General features: G+C 41.8%; 1 protein-coding gene and 1 pseudogene across 15 annotated transcripts in view; one reads left to right on the forward strand and one right to left on the reverse strand.

Annotated features, from left to right (window-relative positions):
• R3HDM2 (R3H domain containing 2) overlaps positions 1-20581 on the forward strand; it is a 154328-nt gene that overhangs the window by 30946 nt on the left and 102801 nt on the right. For 11 of the 14 annotated variants that reach the window (XM_081248310.1, XM_081248311.1, XM_081248324.1 and 8 more), the window contains exon 2: positions 12431-12498. The exons of 1 other annotated variant lie outside the window; for it this stretch is intronic. The gene's annotated coding sequence lies outside the window, so the exon portion shown is untranslated. Of the gene's footprint in view, positions 1-7829; positions 7910-12430; positions 12499-20581 lie in introns of those variants that run through there. 2 more of the 14 variants (XM_081248317.1, XM_081248318.1) reach the window with 2 other exon arrangements.
• LOC308624736 (putative hydrolase RBBP9) lies at positions 7835-8397 on the reverse strand (annotated as a pseudogene). The gene has a single exon. The product of its transcript is annotated as a putative hydrolase RBBP9 (transcript).

The following is a 20581-nucleotide window of genomic DNA, read 5'->3' on the forward strand; positions in this document are numbered from 1 at the left end:
CAATACGTCCTTGTAGCCTATCTTACACCCAATAGTTCCTACCTCCTGCTCTCCCACCCCTATATTGCCTGCTCTTGCCCACCCGCATCCCCCTGACTGGTAACCACTGGTTTGTTCTCTATATCTGTGAGTCTGCTTCTTTTTTATGTGCACTAGTCTGTTGTATTTTTTAGATTCCACATATAAGTGATTTAATATAGTATTTGCCTTTCTTTCTTTGTCTGACTTATTTCACGTAGCATAATGCCCTCCAAGTCCATCCACTTTGCTGAAAATGGCAAAATTTTGTTCTTTTTTATGTCTTGAGTAGTATTCCATTGTGTGTGTGTGTATATATATACATTCACACAGACACACTTTATCCATTCATCATTTGATGGACACTTAGGTTGCTCCCATATCTTGGCAGTTGTAAATAATGCTGCTATGAATATTGGGGTGCATGTATCTTTACGAATTACTGTTTTTGTTTTTCCGGATGTGTACCCAGGAGTGGAATAGCTGGGTCATACGGTAGTTCTATTTTTAGTTTTTTGAGGAACCTCCATACTGTTTTTCCACAGTGGCTACACCAATTTACATTCCCAGCAACAATGTACAAGGGTTCCCTTTTCTCCACATCCTTGCCAACATTTGTTATTTGTGTTCTTTTTGATGATAGCCATTTTGACAGGTGTGAGGTGATATCTCATTGTGGTTTTGATTTTCATTTCTCTGATGACTAGCACTGTTGGGCATCTTTTCATGTGCCTTTTGGCCATTTGCATTTCCTCTTTGGAAAATTGCCTATTCAGTTCTTCTGCCCAATTTTTTTTTTTTTTTTTTTTGCGGTACGTGGGCCTCTCACTGCTGTGGCCTCTCCCATTGCGGAGCACAGGCTCCGGACGCGCAGGCTCAGCGGCCATGGCTCATGGGCCTAGCCGCTCTGCGACATGTGGGATCTTCCCGGACCGGGGCACGAACCCGTGTCCCCTACATCGGCAGGCGGACTCTCAACCACTGCACCACCAGGGAAGCCCCCAATTTTTTATAATGTACTTTTTACTGAAAAAAACTAATTTTTTAATAGTTATGTTATTTCTTATTTATTTATGGCTGTGTCGGGTCTTAGTTGTGGTACGTGGGATCTTTGTTGAGGCATGTGGGATCTTTCATTGCAGCGCGTGGGCTTCTCTCTAGTTGTGGCGTGCGGGTCTTTTCTAGTTGTGGCGCACAGGCTCCAGGGCACATGGCCTCTGTAGTTGTGGCGCGTGGGTTCCAGAGCACGTGGGTGCTAATAGTTTGTGGCACACAGGTTCTCTAGTTGAGGCTTGCGAGCTCAGTAGTTGTGGTGCACAGGCTTAGTTGCCCTGTGGCATGTGGGATCCTAGTTCCCCATCCAGGGATTGAACCCACATCCCCTACATTGGAAGGTGGACTCTTTACTACTGGACCCCCAAGGAAGTCCTGAAAAAACTAATTTGTAAAAAAATTTATTGAAGTATAGTTGATTTACAATGTTGTATTAATTTCTGCTGTACAGCAAAGTGACTTAGTTATACACACACACACACATATATACTTTTTCATATTCTTTTCTATTATGGTTTATTACAGGATATTGAACAGAGTTCCCTGTACTGTGCACTAGGACCCTGTTGTTTATCTATTCTATATATAATAGTTTGCATCTGTTAATCCCAGACTCCCAGTCCATCTCTCCCCCACCTTGGCAACAACAAGTCTGTTCTCTATGAGTCTATTTCTGTTCTGTAGATAAGTTCATTGTGTCATATTTTAGATTCCACATACCAGTGATATCTTATGGTATTTGTACTTCACTTAGTATGATAATCTCTAGGTCCATCTACATTGCTGCAAAGGGCATTTTTTCATTATTTTTTTTATGGCTGAGTAGTATTCCATTTGTGTGTGTGTGTGTGTGTATACATATATATATATATATGCCACATCTTCTTTATCCATTCATCTGTCAGTGGACATTTAAGTTGTTTCCATGTCTTGACTATTGTAAATGATGCTGCTATGAATATAGGGGTGCATGTATATTTTTGGATTATAGTTTTTTCCAGATATATGCCCAGGAATGGAATTGCTAGATCGTAATGCAACTCTATTTTTAGTTTTATGAGGAACCTCCATACTGTTTTCTGTAGTGGCTGTACCAATTTACATTCCCACCAACAGGATAGAAGGATTTCCTTTTCTCCACACCCTCTCCAGCATTTAAAAAAAAATTTTAATTTTAATTTATTTATTCATTCATTCATTCAATCAATCATTCATTTATTTATTTATGGCTGCGCTGGGTCTTTGTTGCCGCGTGCGCAGGCTTTCTCTAGTTTCAGTGAGCGGGGGCTATTCTTTGTTGCAGTGCGTGGGCTTCTCATTGTGGTGGTTTCTTTTGTTGCGGAGCTTGGGCTCTAGGCATGTGGGCCTCAGTAGTTGTGGTGTGTGGGCTTAGCAGTTGTGATGTGCAGCAGTGTTTGTTACTTGTAGACTTTTTTAAATTATTTATTTTATTTTTGGCTGCGTCGGTCTTAGTTGTGGTACATGGGATTTTCGTCGTGGCATGCGGAACCCTCCACTGCAGTGCACAGGCTCCTCATTTCAGTGTGTGGGCTTCTCTCTAGTTGTGGCCCGTGTGCTCAGTAGTTGTGCCACACGGGCTTAGTTGCCCTGCAGCATGTGGGATCTTAGTTCCCTGACCAGGGATCAAAATTGCATCCCCTGCATTGGGAGGCAGATTCTTAACCAGTGGACCACCAGGGAAGTCCCGTTATTTGTAGACTTTTTTTTTTTAAGTCTTTTAACGAATTAATTAATTTTTATTTTGGGCTGCGTTGGGTCTTCATTCCTGCACGTGGGCTTTCCCTGGTTGTGGCGAGCCGGGGCTATTCTTCGTTGCGGTATGCACACTTCTCATTGCAGTGGCTTCTCTTGTTGCGGAGCATGGGCTCTAGGCCTGCGGGCTTCAGTAGTTGTGGCATGCAGGCTCAGTAGTTGTGGCTTGCGGGCTCTAGAGCTCAGGCTCAGTAGTTGTGGCACATGGGCTTAGTTGCTCCACGGCGTGTGGGATCTTCCTGGACCAGGGATCGAACCCGTGTCCCCTGCATTGGCAGGGGGATTCTTAATCACTGCACCACCAGGGAAGTCCCTGTAGACTGTTTAATGATGGCCATTCTGACTGGTGTGAGGTGGTACCTCATTGTCGTGAAAAAACTAATTTTTAAAACAGAAAAGATTTAGTGAAAAGAAGGAGGGACATTGTTTTATATTTTTACAAGTCTCTGATGTCTAGCTTATTGGAAGATAGCTGTATTCTTGTATCTCCATCTGTATTCAGTCTGTTGCAATATGTCATTTTGGTTGAAGTATATGAAGAAAATCCAGCTTCGGAGATATGTAGTTGAAAAAGACAGAAGTATTTTAATATCTTCTTTAGGTAATTGTGGGTATTCTTTGATATTATACCCAAGCTCAACAAGTGGTAGCTTAATCTTAAAGGTTAGTTGCAATGTAGGTTAGTTGTATGGTTTCATTAATATGAAACCATATTAATGAACTTTTGTACTTGGTGACATTAAAATTTGTTTGTCTAGTATGTTGAATGGATCTTTTACCCATGTATGATTTTGAAACATCATGATTTAATCAATTGGAAAATATTGTTTCATTTGGTTATTCAGATCTTCCAAGTGTTTGATACAGTTAATTATACAGTTTTTAAAAATCACATTCATTAATACCACTACTGTTTCATCAGGAAGGTCTTAAAGTATTGAGAAGCCATCAGGCTCATAGGGGATACATGTTTTCAAAATTCTGACTTTAGCTAAAGTTTGAATTTTATCATTTGCAACAAATACTTTCATTTGTTTTCTTTGAAGTCATAGGCTCACTTTGTTCATTTTCGTGAAAATACTGTACATACCCAAGTCTGAATAACCATAGTTTGCCTGTCAGTTGTTTACTTAAGAAATAATAGTAACACAACCATACTCCGATAAAAATTAATTAAAAAAAAAGAAATAATAGTATTCCATGAAAAAAGCAGCTAGTTCAGCTTGTAGCTCTGTTGCTTTTCCTTGAGACAATTATTGTATTATTATTATAAAGTGGAAGAAGTGCTTTATACTTACTTCCCATTTTGACACTTAGAATATTAAAAAGATGTACTCAAAGTTGGAAATTTAATAAAATTATTAAATTTTACTAGTTTATCAAGGATATTCACAAGTAAAATTTATCTTTTCCTTTTTAAACTCCAAATGTGGAGTGGTGGAGAAGATGATATTACTAGTATAGTTTGATGCCCCTGCCTTGATTTATGCTAAGGCACTAGCAGTTATACCTATATTGCTTTTATCACCGTTGTGAAAAAGGCAAATAACATCTTGTTATTATGAAAATACTTTCACCTCATAGACCTCCTGAGACCACATTTTGAGAACTGCTGTTTTCGATAGAGGATGCATTACATAGTTGAGCCTTGAACAACATGGAGGTTTTTCAGTAGTAAATGCTACAGTGTTACATGATCTGTGGTTGGTCGAATCTGTGGAATCCCAGATACAGGGGGAACTGCGGATACTGAGGGCTGATTATAAGTTATACTCGGATTTTCAACTGTGGGGAGCGTTGGCGTCCTTAACCTCCTAATTGTTCAAGGGTCAACTCTATACCCAGACATACTGAGATGAGGTGTTTTCTAGTTCTACTATGAGTAATTCGTTATGGAACTCTCTCTCTCTCTCTCTCTCTCTCTCTATATATATATATATATATATATATATATAGAGAGAGAGAGAGAGAGAGAGAGAGAGAGATAGATAGATAGATAGATAGTCAGGGACTAGATTATAAACGAACTTAAGTACCCTGATAGGGAGTGTAGAATTTATAGGCACTGGGGAGTCTTTGAAGGATTTTAAGGAGGAAGAGTGGTGTGTATGTATGGTATGGGTGTGGGAGAGTGATGCCGTCACATTTGTATTTTTCAAATATCACCCTTGTCACAGTGTGTTTTGTGGTAAGTGCAGTGGAAAATGTTGAGGTTCTAAACTAAGGCACTGACTTGGTCATGCAGCCACAGAGGGCCAGGCTATACAAACCAGTGCAGGGGTTAGAGCATGTCCTTTCTAAAGTAGAGGTAAGCCTAGCAGCATCTGTTTGGCTGGATGGGCAGGAGCACAATTAGCTGCTTCCATCACCATATCAGTTATAAGTTGTCCCCTCAAATACTCTTGTATAGACAGTTTTCTCTGGAAACATTGAATATGCTTTAGAATCTCTTTTGCAAAAATGACGTCAAAGATAATCACTGGGGACCTCCCTGGTGGCGCAGTGGTTAAGAATCTGCCTGCCAGTACAGGGGACGTGGGTTTGAGCCCTGGTCCAGGAAGATCCCACATGCTGCGGAGCAACTAAGCCCATGCGCCACAACTACTGAGCCTGTGCTCTAGAGCCCGTGAGCCACAACTACTGAGCCCACGCGCCATAACTACTGAAGCCCACGCACCTAGAGCCTATGCTCAACAGCAAGAGAAGCCACTGCAGTGAGAAGCCCGCGCACTGCAACAAAGAGTAGCTCCCGCTCGCAGCAACTAGAGAAAGCCCGTGCACAGCAACAAAGACCCAACACAGCCAAAAATAATAATAATGGTAATAATAAATAAATAAATTAAAAAAAGATAATCACTGTTCTAACTTCTATTACCATACGTTAGTTTTATCTGTTTTTGAATTTCATATTAATAGAATATAGTGATATGCTTTGTGTCTTTTTTTGCTCAGCATTGTCTTTGAGGCAACGAGGGGAAATGAACTCCACTTTTTTTTTTTTTTTTAATTTATTTATTTATTTGGCTGCCTCGGGTCTTACTCGCGGCACACGGGATCTTCGTTGCCCTTGCGGGACCGTCTTTGCGGCATGTGGGATCTTTTAGTTGCGGCATGTGGGATCTAGTTCCCTGACCAGGGTTCGAACCCGGGTCCCCTGCATTGGGAGCGTGGAGTCTTAGCCACTGGACCACCAGGGAAGTCCCAGCTCCACTTCTTGATGGGAATTGCTGCAGATAATCTGTGGCTATGTTTAATCTACAACACTGGGCATTAGACTTCCTTGTTCCTTTCTTCTTTCTCTCTCGTTTCTCTTTCTCCCTCCTTCCCTCCCCTCCCTCCCTTCCTTCGTTTTATTTATTTATTCTTATTTTTTATTTCTCAATTGTATATATTTTGTTTTTTCTACAGTGGAAGAGGACAATAAAGTTTTATGAACTGTTATTTGTATAAGTTTGTAAATTTTTTTAAGAAAGGACTTCAGAAAACAAGGCAGAGAATACGTAGAACAATGACTACTTCCAAATAATTCAAATAGAATCAAGCTTTGATTGTAGGCTTGGTCAAATCAGTGCTAAACAGCTTCTCTAAGAAAAGTATTCAATGGATTTATCTACCTTGCTTTTCACTAACTTGTCAAATAAACTGTTTTTAATCTTTATTTTTAATTATAAAAGTAAGACACAGCGCACAAACTCAAATAATCCCCAGGTGTATAATGTAAAAAGGAGACGTCCACCACACCATAACTACCAAAATTCCCATCCCCTAAGATAATTGCTGCTAAAAATTTAGAGAATCTCTCCTGACATTTTTTGAGCACATTTAGAAATCAAAAGCCTTTTCAGGTTCAAATGATGGCTTTGAATTTTCGTTAGGTATGAACAGTGTGGGAATTCACATTACTGCAGCAAATATCAGGTGTGAATTTTCTGGAAATTGTTTTGAGATGTTACTTGGGGATCATAATAGCCAAAAAACGTTGGAAAATGAAAAAGGGTTTTTTTGAGGAAGTATGATTAGAAGAAAAATCATGGAATGATGCTGAAAGAGATCTAAAGGACCATGGAAATTAAAAGGTAGGACACTTTACAGAACAAAATTTGACATATGGAAAGATCATTTTTTAAAATATTTAAGACTGTAACAAAATCCAAACTGTTCCCATGATTTCATCCTTTGATGTCATGTCTATTTCTCAGGCTTTTCTCAAGCTCTAAAGCGCTGGCTAAGTGAATACTTAGAGCGAGGTCACACATGGATGGCTTGGACTTTGTGTCTTGCCGTGTTTGCAGATTTTCTGTTTACGCTGTAGTTGCCAGCTAACATAACCCATATGTCTGTGGACTGAACGTAATTCATGTACATGTGGATTATATATACATACAATTATGGTCCCTAAATACAAAAGTGTATGAATTTCTTTCCTTGAAAGTCAAAAAACTGGCAATGCCTTGCCAAATTCCCACATGGCAACAATCCAGACAGGACCCAGCAGGAGTTCTCCCCGTCGCCCTAATCCTCGCCAGTCTGGCCTTAGACCGATCCCTGCCTGACCCTGCAGACCCCTGCCTCAACCTCCTTGTGTGTCACTCTCTCAACATGTTTAAGGACATGTTATGCTGCAACTCCTACAGCATAACATGAAAACCTGTTTAGTTTTTATCTGGACTAGGGATCAGGAAACCTGGGTTTCGTTTCTGTCTTATTCACTTTGGATAGGTAAGGGTGGTTAAGCTGTCCCATGTCCCTTATCAAATGGGAAAAATACTGTTTTAGGTCAGAGTAATTTGAGGAGATGTAGATTCTATGGAAAATGAAAATACTGTTTGTAATTTAGTTTGAACATTGAAACTTGTGTGTTTTTTGGACCTTAATTTGATCTGGTTTGCATGCCCGCTCTTCATCTGATGATAGATGATTGTCATCTATTAATAATCTGATCGTTGCCCTACTCTCATGTTGTTACGCAGAACAGCAGTAACCACCCTGGCTATCCTGGCACTTCCAGCATGGAATTGACCACACTAACCAGTTCATGAAGCTCCGTGCTCTGGAAATGGCCACGGTCAGTGAATCTGTACAATTTGGCTTCCAACCTGTTGGTCATTTCTTGTTGTTCCTTCCAAGGAAGGAAAGGATCGTCAGTGGAGCCAAACTGCACAATGTGAGGGCAGTTGGCTTTGATCTTCTCCCACTACCAGGGGCGGCTGAAGTATCCGCTTGCCTGTTCATTGTCATCCCCCAGGTCAGACGTGTACGCAGACACTAACACAACAGCACACACCTGGTGGGTCTCTGCATACCTCATGGCTGCAGTGGCCCTGGAACTGTGGCCTATGATGATGGTCTCCTCGTCACAGTGCAGCTCCGTATGCATGAAAGGCAGCCAGATGCTCTCTCGAGCTGTGATTGGGTCAGGCATGTTTTTAGCCAAACACTAGAAACCAGTTATCTGCTCCAGCCCCCTCTTCACCCAGCCGTACCAGCCGTGGGTGGCCACATCCCCGCCCCCGTTCCCGGGGACGATCACACTGCCTTGCAGGGTGCCTCCATGAGTGCAGCCAACCTCCCTTCCTTCCTTTTAAATTAAGGGGATAGTTTGTGGATTTTTAAAAATTGCCTCTCCTTGTCTTTCTTCTTGAAATTCATGTTAGAACACAGCTTACTTGGTTAAAGGATGTCTTCTGTGATTTCTTGGTATGGCCAAGGACCAGATGTTTTCAGGTCTTGACTTTGTGACTGCTTTTCAAATTACATTAATAGTACCAAACTTCTGTTAATGCTGGAGAGATTAGTTTCTTCTCCAGGTGATTTTGGTCCTTTTTTTTAAATCCTTTTTTTTTTTTCTGTAATTGCTGAGACTTAACGTTCTGGTCCTTTTATGGGCTCTCTTCCCGGCCCTTCAATGACTTGTTAGTCATCCACAGTTACTAAAGTGGGCCTGAAATGACAACTTTTTTTCAAAGGTGCTCAGTGAAGTCAGGAAGGGAAAGCCTCCCTATCAGGAGAAGGTGTCTGGATTGCAGTTGTCTTGAGTAGACAGTTTTTGTTTTTTTTTTTTTGCGGTACGCGGGCCTCTCACTGTTGTGGCCTCTCCCGTTGCGGAGCACAGGCTCCGGACGCGCAGGCTCAGCAGCCATGGTTCACGGGCCCAGCCGCTCCGTGGCATGTGGGATCTTCCTGGACTGGGGCACGAACCCGTGTCCCCTGCATCGGCAGGCGGACTCGCAACTACTGCGCCACCAGGGAAGCCGCCTAGACAGTATTTTTATAAGTGAAGTAAATAAGAATCTTGGGCAAGGTGCAGATCTTAATGACCTGTCAGCCCATCAGGATGAATCAGCTCAAGTCCTAGATGAGGTGGCAACGTCAGCACAGTGAGCCCCTTGCCCTGAGTTTATTGGGCCTCTCTTAAGGTAGCTGTCATAGCCCTTATTTTAGAGAAAAGTCAGAGTCATTCTTCAAGATTCAGCTGACTTTAAACATTTATTTTGGAGGGGGAAGGTCACTTTCAGTATAGGTGCACCATTGGAAGTGGCATGTGGCTGTTTTTCACATTATAGCCATTTTGATGTGCCGAAGTGTTAACAGTTGTTAGCATCTTAAAAGTTGTCTCCAGGTGACTAGAGGCTATTCTGAATCTCTAAGTAAGTTTAATTAATTGTCTTGAGTGCCAGACAAGTAGATTTGTTAACTGTAGTTTCTGATTTATCTATTGCTCAAACCAGTGATAATTTGATAGGAATAGGAACTCAGAGGTGGCATTTTATTGCAAAAGATGGATGTTGGTTGCTAAATGCAGTTGATTAGAAGGCTAGGACAAAGTATTTGTTTTTCTGGTGACAGGGTCATTAAGGCTTTGTAGAATGCGCCACTAGTCAGATGACTGAACTAAATCTTCCTACTCCTGTGAGGTAATCTTTAAGGCATTGGGAGTGCCTCACAGGACTCTTATTAATTATGGTACTCTCACAGGTGTTTACAGCTTCGTCAGATTAGCCTGGTGGTTCTGGTACGTGAGGCATTCCTCAGTGCAATACTAGTAGCCAGAGTTCTGGTAATTGCTACTGCCTGAGAACATTGGATCTGAAACTCACAGACTTAGAGAACAGTGTTGCCAGATAAGATTGCCATCTTAATTTTCTGAGGGCAAATTTTACCTTCAGAGAAAGGAAGGGAGTTTTCTGAGAATACAAGGCAGATTGTTAGAATGAGGAAGAGAACATAGGGTTTTGAAGCCTGGCCATTTTATTGGCTGTAGAAATAAGTTTTTTGAGGTTTTTTTGTTTGTTTGTTTGTTTGTTTTTTTGGCTGTGTTGGGTCTTCGTTGCTGCGCACACGCTTTCTCTAGTTGCGGAGAGTGGGGGCTACTCTTCGTTGTGGTGTGCGGGCTTCTTATTGCGGTGGCTTCTCTTGTTGCGGAGCATGGCCTCTAGGCATGCGGGCTTCAGTAGTTGCAGCACACGGGCTCAGTAGTTGTGGCTCGCGGGCTCTAGGGTGCAGGCTCAGTAGTTGTGGTGCACAGGCTTAGTTGCTCCACAGCATGTAGTATCTTCCCAGGCCAGGGATTGAACCCTTGTCCCCTACGTTGGTAGGTGGATTCTTAACCACTGCACCACCAGGGAAGTCCCTAGAAATAAATTTTTAAAAACCTGACACCTTAGAGGTAGTACTTGGCTTTGTAAATGAAGCAAACAATTAGAAAACTGTTACAGTGCTTATTATGTGTCAGACACTATTTGGCATTGGAGGCACATATGAACAAGATACAAGATTTCTGCCCTCAAAGAGCTTACATTCTTGTTTGAGAAGATAGACAATTTTCAAATAAATAAATAAGGTAATTACAGAGTATAGTGCTATGAAGAAAATTGATATGATGATGTGATTTGAGAGTAAGGGAGAAGGGGATACTTCAAATTGATTGGTCAGACCTCTTCATAGTGACATATGAACTCTTAATTGAAGGGAGGCAGAACCAGCATTTCCTGATGAAAGACAACTGTTCTGGGCAAGAGGAAAAACAAATACAAAGGACTTGTGGGAAGTATGTGGTTTGGTATGTTCAAGAGTAGGCAGGGGCCAGATTTTATAAGGCTGTAGACCTTGCTTGGGATGATGGGAAGCCACCAGTGGAAGGAAGCTGGTTGAGCAAGGAAGCTAAATGATCGGAATTACATGTTAAAAAGATCACTCATAACATAACATTGTAAATCAACTATACTTCAATTAAAAAAAAAAATCACTCTTGATTCTCTGGGGAGAACAGATAGCAGAGTGCCCAGAGCAGAAGTAGAATGATTAGTTAAGAGGCTATTGCATTTTATTAAAAAACTGCAATTATATGGAGGTAAAAGAGGATGGGCGGCAGAAGGGAATTCAACTTCTTTCAGAAAGTATTTCACTTTTAATTTTGATAAGATTACAGATAGGGCGAGAAAACCACTATAGCAATAAGTACTAGTGTGTGCTTTGAATTATGTTGTTCTTGATTCTCTGACTCAGAGCTGGAGAGTGACTTTTTGGTGTGGCAGGGCTCTCAGCCTGAACCTACTCTGCTCACTTAAAAATCCCACACATCTGGGCATGACTTGAGGGCCTGTAGGGAAAGGCAACCCAGCCAGTAATTTCTTTGCATGAGGGAGAACAAGACATTTCCTGGGGAAAAAATTCACCATGCAGCCATGTTTCAGGACCAAGATTGGCAGTGAAAAGGGGAAGGGCAATATCCTTTGGTCATGCCTCCCAATCCTAACCAAACTACCATACGTCTCTAATGCCAAAACCCTGAGAGGAAGGGGCCATAAAAAAACCAGGAGAGCTTCTTCATAGAAATCTGTGTAAGATATTGGGAAGGTGGACTTCTGATGTGATATCCACAGGATAGAGTTATAAGACAAAACTGTAAGTTAGGGATACTCCTCACTGTGTAGAACGCAGAGGGGCTTAGGATTTTGAGGGCTTCCAAGAACACAGGCTGGCTTGCGCATATTAAGGGTTCCGGTGGTGGCACTCAGCACTCTGGGTTGCTGAAGTGGATTAAGCAGCAGCCAGCCCTCAGAGTCCCGTAAGAGCAATAATAATAAATATTGCAGTTGGAGTGAGGAGATATTAAATTATGTGTTTGCGATACTTATTTCTACTCATAGAAGAAAATTCTGTCTCTGGCCTCTCTACTTTTGCTTTGCAGCTACCAAGAGATATTCTAGATCTGCTAGCTCAGTTTCTAGGTTTGTCTTGTGTGGAAGGATAATGGGTAAAAAACAGCTGAAGAATTTCAAGGAGTAAGACTGGATGATTTGTTTGTATTAGAAAGTGGACCGGGAACTGCTTATAAGTAGAGGGGATCAACAGAGGGGAAAAGAGCCAAATGAATAGTGTTTTATTGTGAATTGAGAGTAGGGAGGGATGTAGAGGGTTCAGAAGGCGTAGAGTTATAAGAAATACTGTGAGCAAAAGGAATTGGGAAGGAAGATATTAAGAAGCTGATTTGAAATAGATCTCTTTATTTTCTTTGAGAGTCTCAATATATTAAGATTGAAATTGCTTTTAACTTACCTTTTTTTTTTTTTTTTTTTTTTTGGAGGTTAGACTCGTTACTTATATGTGACGCCATTCCAGCACTGGACTCATGGAGGCTGAACATTTATTCAGGTAATAATAGGTAACATTTATGGAATACTTCTTATGTGCCAGGCAACAAACTAAGTGCTTTACCCTTGATCTCATTTAATCCTCACACAATCTCATAAGGTTGGGAGTGTTACTGCACCCATTTAATAGATGAAGAGATTGAGACTCACAGTATATCAAGATTGAATTCATCTGAATTAAAAAATGGAAAAAGGCTACTGTAATAGTCAAAGTGAGAGGTGATGGTAGCTTGGGTTAGGTGATGTCTTTTCTTACCGGGCATAAATATCATGAATGTAAAATGGTTTTGATTGGCTGTACTTCACCCTCATTTCCATAACTTTTCCTCATTGCTGAATACATCATGCTTTTAGTTTGTCTTTTTTTTTTTGGCTGCATTGGGTCTTCGTTGTTGTGCATGGGCTTTCTCTAGTTGTGGTGACCAGGGGCTAGTCTTCGTTGTGGTGTGCAGGCTTCTCATTGTGGTGGTTTCTCGTTGCGGAGCATGGGCTCTAGGCGTGTGGGCTTCAGTAGTTGCAGCACATGGGCTCAGTAGTTGTAGCAGACGGGCCCTAGAGCGTGCAGGCTTCAGTAGTTGTGGCATGTGGGCTCAGTAGTTATGGCGCACGGGCTCTAGAGCACAGGCTCAGTAGTTGTGGCGCATGGGCTTAGCTGCTCCACAGCATGTGGGATTCTCCCGGACCAGGGATCGAACCCTTGTCCCCTGCATTGGCAGGAGGATTCTTAACCACTACACCACCAGGGAAGTCCTTTTAATTTGTCTTTAAAACAGTGGAAATATCTTTTGGTAAAGAAAAATTCAGCTTAGGGTTGTTTTTTTTTTAAATTTAATTTTGGCTGTGTTAGGTCTTTGTTGCTGTGCGCGGGCTTTCTCTAGTTGCGGCAAGCGGGGGCTACTCTTCGTTACGGTGTGCGGGCTTCTCATTGCAGTGGCTTCTCTTGTTGCAGAGCATGGGCTCTAGGCGCGTGGGCTTCAGTAGTTGTGGCATGTGGGCTCAGTAGTTGTGGCTCACGGGCTCTAGAGTGCAGGCTCAGTAGTTGTGGTGCATGGGCTTAGTTGCTCTGCAGTGTGTGGGATCTTCCCGGACCAGGGCTCGAACCCGTGTCCCCTGCATTGGCAGGCAGATTCTTAACCACTGCACTACGAGGGAAGCCCCACCTTAGGGTTTTTAACCTTAAAGCTTTTTGAACTTTTTAGAAAGTAGATAAAAACTTTTTCAATAGTTTATTTTTTGAGTAAATATCTACAAAAGGTAGATATCTGTAATTGGGGAATTCTTAAGAGGTGATTAATATAGATAACAGAGGTTTTTTTGTTGATTTCATCACGCTTGAGATACTATTCACAAGTATTTTCAAGTTTAAGGAACCTTATTAGGGTTTCTTATAGGAGCTTTTTTTGGTGTATCTAAATGCTTGTTTACAGATTACATTAATTGTAGTACTTGCCAGAACTGGCAGGGTGTCTAGCACTACCGACTGAAGATCAGTCAGAAATGAAGATTGAGGGCTTCCCTGGTGGCGCAGTGGTTTAGAGTTCACCTGCCGATGCAGGAGACACGGGTTCGTGCCCCGGTCCGGGAAGATCCCACATGCCGCAGAGCGGCTGGGCCCGTGAGCCATGGCCGCTGAGCCTGCGCATCCGGAGCCTGTGCTCCGCAACGGGAGAGGCCACAGCAGTGAGAGTCCTGCGTACCGCAAAAAAAAAAAAAAAAAAAAAAAAAAAAAAAGAAGATTGAGCATCTCTGATATTATAATGTGGGTTAATGGAAGTTTCTTTTTTTAAATTTAATTAATTAATTAATTAATTAGGCTGCATTGGGTCTTAGTTGCAGCACGCAGGCTCTTCGTTGCAGCGCGCGGGCTTCTCTCTAGGTGTGGTGCGTGGGCTCAGTAGTTGTGGTGCATAGCCTTAGTTGCCCCGTGGCATATGGGATCTTAGTTCCCCGACCAGGGATCGAACCCATGTCCCCTGCATTGGAAGGCGGATTCTTAACTACTGGACCCCAGGGAAGTCCCCGTGGAAGTATTTTTGTTTAATTTTAAAAAATTTATTATTTTTGACTGCGTTAGGTCTTCGTTGCTGCATGTGGGCTTTTCTTTAGTTGCAGCGAGCAGGGGCTACTCTTCGTTGTGGTGTGTGGGCTTCTCACTGTGGTGGCTTCTCTTGTTGCAGAGCACAGGCTCTAGGCACGCAGGCTTCAGTAGTTGTGGCAAGTGGGCTCAGTAGTTGTGGCCCGTGGGCTCTAGAGCACAGGCTCAATAGTTGTGGTGCACAGGCTTAGTCATTCCGTGGCATGTGGGATCTTCCCGGACCAGGGATCGAACCCATGTCCCTTGCATTGGCAGGCAGATTCTTAACCACTGCGCCACCCCGGAAGTCATGGAAGTATTTTTAAGTTTACAAAAATTCAAATTTATATGCTACTTTGAGTAGTTTTCCATGTTTAATGTTGCCAAGAGTTGCCTGTACACTCAGCAAGGTAAAGTAAAACCGCTCTATTACTACCTTATCAATTATTGAGTTGCCAGCGTGTGTACATTGCCCTATCATATTTTTCAAAACACAGCTTAATTGAGGCTTTTAATAATTGACATACAGTAAACTGTACATATTAAAACGTACAATTGGTTAAGTTTTGACATGTGTTCACTGTAAAACTGTCGCCCCAATCAAGACATAATGAAGGTCTCACGAGCCCCTCGCCCCCTCCCCGCTCCGGGCCCCAACACCTCGGATCGGGAGGAGGGTCGGGCTGGGTCTCACCCCTCCCTGCCCCCAGGCTCCCACTCCCTGAGGAATTTCTACACCGGGGTGTCCCAGCCTGGCTGCGGGGAGCCCCCCTTCATCTCTGTCGGCAACGTGGACGACACGCAGTTCGTGCGGTTCGACAGCGACGCCCCGAATCTGAGGATGGAGCCGCGGGCGCCATGGGTGGAGCAGGAGGGGCCGGAGTATTGGAATCGGAACCCGAGGATCTACAAGCACCACCCACAGACTTTCCGAGTGAACCTGAACACCCTGCGCGGCTACTACAACCAGAGCGAGGCCGAATCTCTTCAGCCCACCGTCCTCATGGCATCATTGTTGGCCTGGTTCTCTTGGTGGTCGCTGGAGCTGTGGTGGCTGGAGCTGTGATCTGGAGGAAGAAGCACTCAGGCGGCGACAGTGCCCAGGGCTGTGATGTTATCTTTCACCAATCCTAAAGGGCTGTTTCCTGGATTCTTCTTTCCATCTTTTCCAAAGAACCAAAAACTGGAAAGGAACAAGGATTAAACCCTGGAAGTCCCCGTGCAGTGTGATCTGATCAGACCACACACCTGAGCAGACTGCAGAGTTTTGGCACTGCGTCTAGACAGCACAGAGACCAGGGGGTCCTAAACTTTAATTTGCATAAGAATCATCGGGACATCTTGGTAAGATTCAGAAGGTCTGTAGTAGGGCATGGGATTCTGTATTATAACAAGGTTGGTGCTGATTCTGCGGACTTTCAGATCACATTTAGTAGCAAGAACGTAGACCAGGATTCCCACATGGCTGTGCACCAGCCTCACCTGTACGGCTTGTTGAATAAGCAAGTCCTGGGCTCTGTGCCCAGCATTCTGAGATGGTGGGTCTGGGAAGAAGCCTGAGTATTTTGCAGCAATCCTTACAAGCCATCTTGGGATTTAGCCGATTAGGGAATGACTGAGGTCAGTGATCAGAGAGCGCTTAGGTTGGGGAGGAGCCTTAAATCCACACTTAAACCTTGTTTTTTCCTGGGAAGAAAAGGGCAAGTCGTATGCTGGAGACACATGGTGGTTCTTCTACCCTGGGGTGTGTAGCCAGATGGAAGACTGACGAAGTGTTATCAGCTCAAGATAATGAAAATCTATGAATCCTTGCTCTCTGAAACTATCCCCTGGATGGATTTCTCACTCATTCCTTGGTATAAACAATGGAATACAAAAAAAAAAAAAAAGACATAATGAACATATTTATCACCTCCACAAGTTTTCTCATCCCCATTTGTTATCCTTCTCCCAACTTCTGTGGTCTCCTGGCAACCACTGTCACTATAGAATAGTTTGCATTGTCTAGAATTTTATATAAAGGGAATCATAAGTGTATACTCTCATGCTTACTTATTTTTGGTTTGGCCTTTTTTATCAAGCTAAATATTTTGAGATTCATCTGTGTGGTTGCATGTATCAATAGTTCATTCCTTTTTATTGCTGAGTACTGATCTTTTGTATAGGTATAACACAATTTGTTCATTCATTCACTTACTGATGGACATTTGGGTTTATTCCGGTTTTCAGCAGTTACAGATAAAGTTATGCCATGAATATTTGTGTACAAATCTTTGTATGGACATATACTTTATTTTTCCCTCCAAGTTAATTTCTTTCTTTCTTTTTTTCTTTTTTTTTGACGTGAATTCACGTAGCATACAATTAACAATTTTAAAGAGTACAGTTCATTGGTATTTAATATACTTACAGTGTTCTGCAATCACTAGCACTTTCTAGATCCAAAACTTTTTCATTATTCCATAAACCACCCCATGCCCATTAACTAATCATTCCCCATTCTCTGCTCCCCCCATCCCTTGGTAACTTCTAATCTGCTTTCTGTCTCTATGGATTTGCCTAGTCTGGATATATAATATAAAAGGAATCAGACAATATGTGGACTTTTGTGACTGGCTTCTTTCATTTGGCATAACGTTTTCATGGTTCATCCAAGTTTTAGCATGTATTAGTACTTTGTTCTTTTTTTTTGGGTGCGCCACGTGGCTTGCGGGATCTCAGTTCCCCCACCAGGAATTGAACCTGGGCCATGACAGTGAAAACCTGGAATCCTAACCACTAGGCCACCAGGCAACTCCCAGTACTTTGTTCTTTTTTATGGCTGAATAATATTCTGTTGTGTGGTGGATATATCACATTTTGTTTATCCATTCATCAGTTAGTGGACTTTTAGGTTGTTTCCACTTTGGGGTACTGTGAATAATGCTGCTATGAACAATTATGTACAAGTTTTTGTGTGGAAGTATGTTTTCATTTCTCTTGGCTATAAACCTAGAAGTCTAATTGCTAGATCATATATGGTAACTATGTTTAACTTTCTGAGGAACTGTCAAACTGCTTTCAAAGTGGTTGCATGAGTTTACATTCCCACCGACAATGTTTGAGAGTACCAATTTGTCTATCATCATCAAACGTCTTATTGTCTGTCTTTTTGAGTCCAGCCATCCTAGTGGGTGTGAAGTAGTATCTCATTATGGTTTTGATTTGCATTTTCCTGGTGACTAGTGATGTTGAGCATCTTTTCATGTACAAATTGGCCATTTGTGTATCTTTTTTGGAAAAATGTATATTTATTTAAATCCTTTGCCTTTTAAAAAATTGGATAACTTGTCTTTATTATTGAGTTGTAAGAGTTCTGGGTACAAGTTCCTTATCAGATGTATGCTTTGCAAATATTTCTTCCATGGGTTGTTTTTTCACTTTCTTGATGGTATTGTTTACAGACAAAAAGTTTTAAATTTGATTAAGTCCACTTGATCTATTTTTTTCTTTAAGAGTTTTATGGGGCTTCCCTGGTGGTGCAGTGGTTGAGAGTCCGCCTGCCGATGCAGGGGACACGGGTTCGTGCCCCGGTCCGGGAAGACCCCACATGCCGCGGAGCGGCTGGGCCCGTGAGCCATGGCCGCTGAGCCTGTGCGTCCGGAGCCTGTGCTCCGCAAGGGGAGAGGCCACAACAGTGAGAGGCCCGCGTAACAAAAAAAAAAAAAAAAGTTTTATGGCCTTAGCTCTTACATTTAGGTCTGTGATCCATTTCGAGTTAATTTTTGTGTATGGTGTGAGGTATGGTTCCAACTTTTTCTTTTATGTATAAATATCCACTTGTCTCATTACTGCATGTTGAAAAGACTGTCTTTGGCCTATTTGATTGTCTTGGCACCCTTGTCAAAAATCAGTTGACCAGGGCTTCCCTGGTGGTGCAGTGGTTGAGAGTCCGCCTGCCGATGCAGGGGACACGGGTTCGTGCCCCAGTCTGGGAAGATCCCACATGCCGCGGAGCGGCTGGGCCTGTAAGCCATGGCCGCTGAGCCTGCGCAACGGGAGAGGCCACAACAGTGAGAGGCCTGCGTAATGCAAAAAAAAAAAAAAAATGTAAGGATTTATTTCTGGACTTTCAATGCTATTCCACTATAATATTGTTTTGATTACTATAGCTTTGTGTAGTTAGTTGAACTCGGGAAATGTGAGTCCTCCAATTTTGTTGTTCTTTTTTAAGATTATGTTGTTTATTCTAGGTCCCTTGCATTTCCATGTGAATTTTAGGATCAGTTTGTCATTTTATGCAAAAAAAAAAAAAAGCCAGCCAGGATTTTGATAGAGATTGCTTTGAATCTGTAGATCAGTTTTGGGAGTGTTACCATCTTAGCAGTAAGTCTTCCAATTGATGCACATAGGATGGATTTACTCTTATTTATATATTATTTCATTTCTATCAATAATAGTTCGTGATTTTCAATATACAAGTTACATTTTTTAACCCTACCCCATTACACTTCTTTTGTTAAATTTATAACTAAGTATTATTTTTGTTACTATTGTAAATTTTTCCCCCCTTAACTTCACTTTTGAGTTGTTCATTGCTTGTGTATAGAAATACAATTGATTTTTGTATATTGACCTTGTATCTTGCAACCTTGTTGAACTTTTTTATTAGTTTTTAGTGGATTCCTTAGGATTGTCTAGATACAAGATCTTGTCATCTGCAAATAGAGATCGTTTTTACTTCTTCTTTTCCAGTCTGGATGCCTTTTCTTTCTTCTTAGTGCTTCATTGACCTAGCTAGAACCTCCAGTGCAAAAGTTTATGTCTTTGTCTTGTTACTGAGCTTAGAATAAATGCATTCAGGCTTTAAGTAGGATGTTATTTATGGGGTTTTGCAGATTCCTTTTATGAAATTGAGTTATTTGCTTAGTGGTCCTGGGGATTACAATTGACATCTTAATTTATAACAATGTAGTTTAATTTAATACCAACTCAGTTACAGTTGTGTGCAAAACTTTGTGCCTGTATAGCTCTTTCCCTCTTCTCTTTTTTGTTCTATTATGTACAAATTACATCTTTTTACATTGTGTGCCCATCAACACAGGTTTATAATCATAGTTTTATTTAGTTGTCTTTTTTTTTTAAATTTGTGGTACGCGGGCCTCTCACTGTTGTGGCCTCTCCCGTTGTGGAGCACAGGCTCCAGACGCGCAGGCTCAGTGGCCATGGCTCACGGGCCCAGCCGCTCCATGGCATGTGGGACCTTCCCGGACTGGAGCATGAACCTGTGTCCCCTGCATTGGCAGGCAGACTCTCAACCCCTGCGCCACCTGGGAAGCCCCTAGTTGTCTTTTAAATCACATAAACAAAAAGAGTTACAAACAAAACATTTATTCATACTATCTTTTACATTTAGTTACTTTTACCAGTACTTTTAATTTTCTTGTTTGGATTTGAGATACTGCCTTAGAGGCCTTTTATTTCAGCCTGAGTGACTCTCTTTAGTATTTCTTGTAGACTAGATCTGCTAGTGATGAGTTCTTTCATTTTTATCTAGGAATGTCTTAATTTCTCCTTTGTTTTTGAAGGATAGTTTTGCTGGAGATAGAATTCTTGGTTGATAGTCTTTTTCTTTCAGCACTTTGAATAAATCTTCCCATTGCCTTCTGACCTCCATGGTTTTTGATGAGCTTCCTGGATTTGCAGATTTAGTGTTTGAGAAAAATTTGGCCATTATTTCATTAAATATCCTTTCTTTCATTTTCTCTCCTGTCATGGGACTCCCAATATGAATTGTTAGGCTTTGTTCATTTTTCTATATTCTTTTTTCTTTTTGTTCCTCAGACATATCTAGCCTAATTGACCTAGCTTCAACTTTGTTGATTATTCCTTCTTCCTGCTCAGGTCTTGTGTTGAACTCTCTACTGATGTTTTTCATTTCCATTATTGTAGTTTCCAACTCCAAAATTTCAATTTGTGGTTCCTTTTTGTAATTTCTGTCTTTCTATTAATATTCTATTTTTGGTGAGAT

Source organism: Mesoplodon bidens (genome assembly GCF_964165515.1).
Source record: "Mesoplodon bidens genome assembly, chromosome: 11".
In the NCBI taxonomy this organism is placed as follows: Eukaryota; Metazoa; Chordata; class Mammalia; order Artiodactyla; family Ziphiidae; genus Mesoplodon; species Mesoplodon bidens.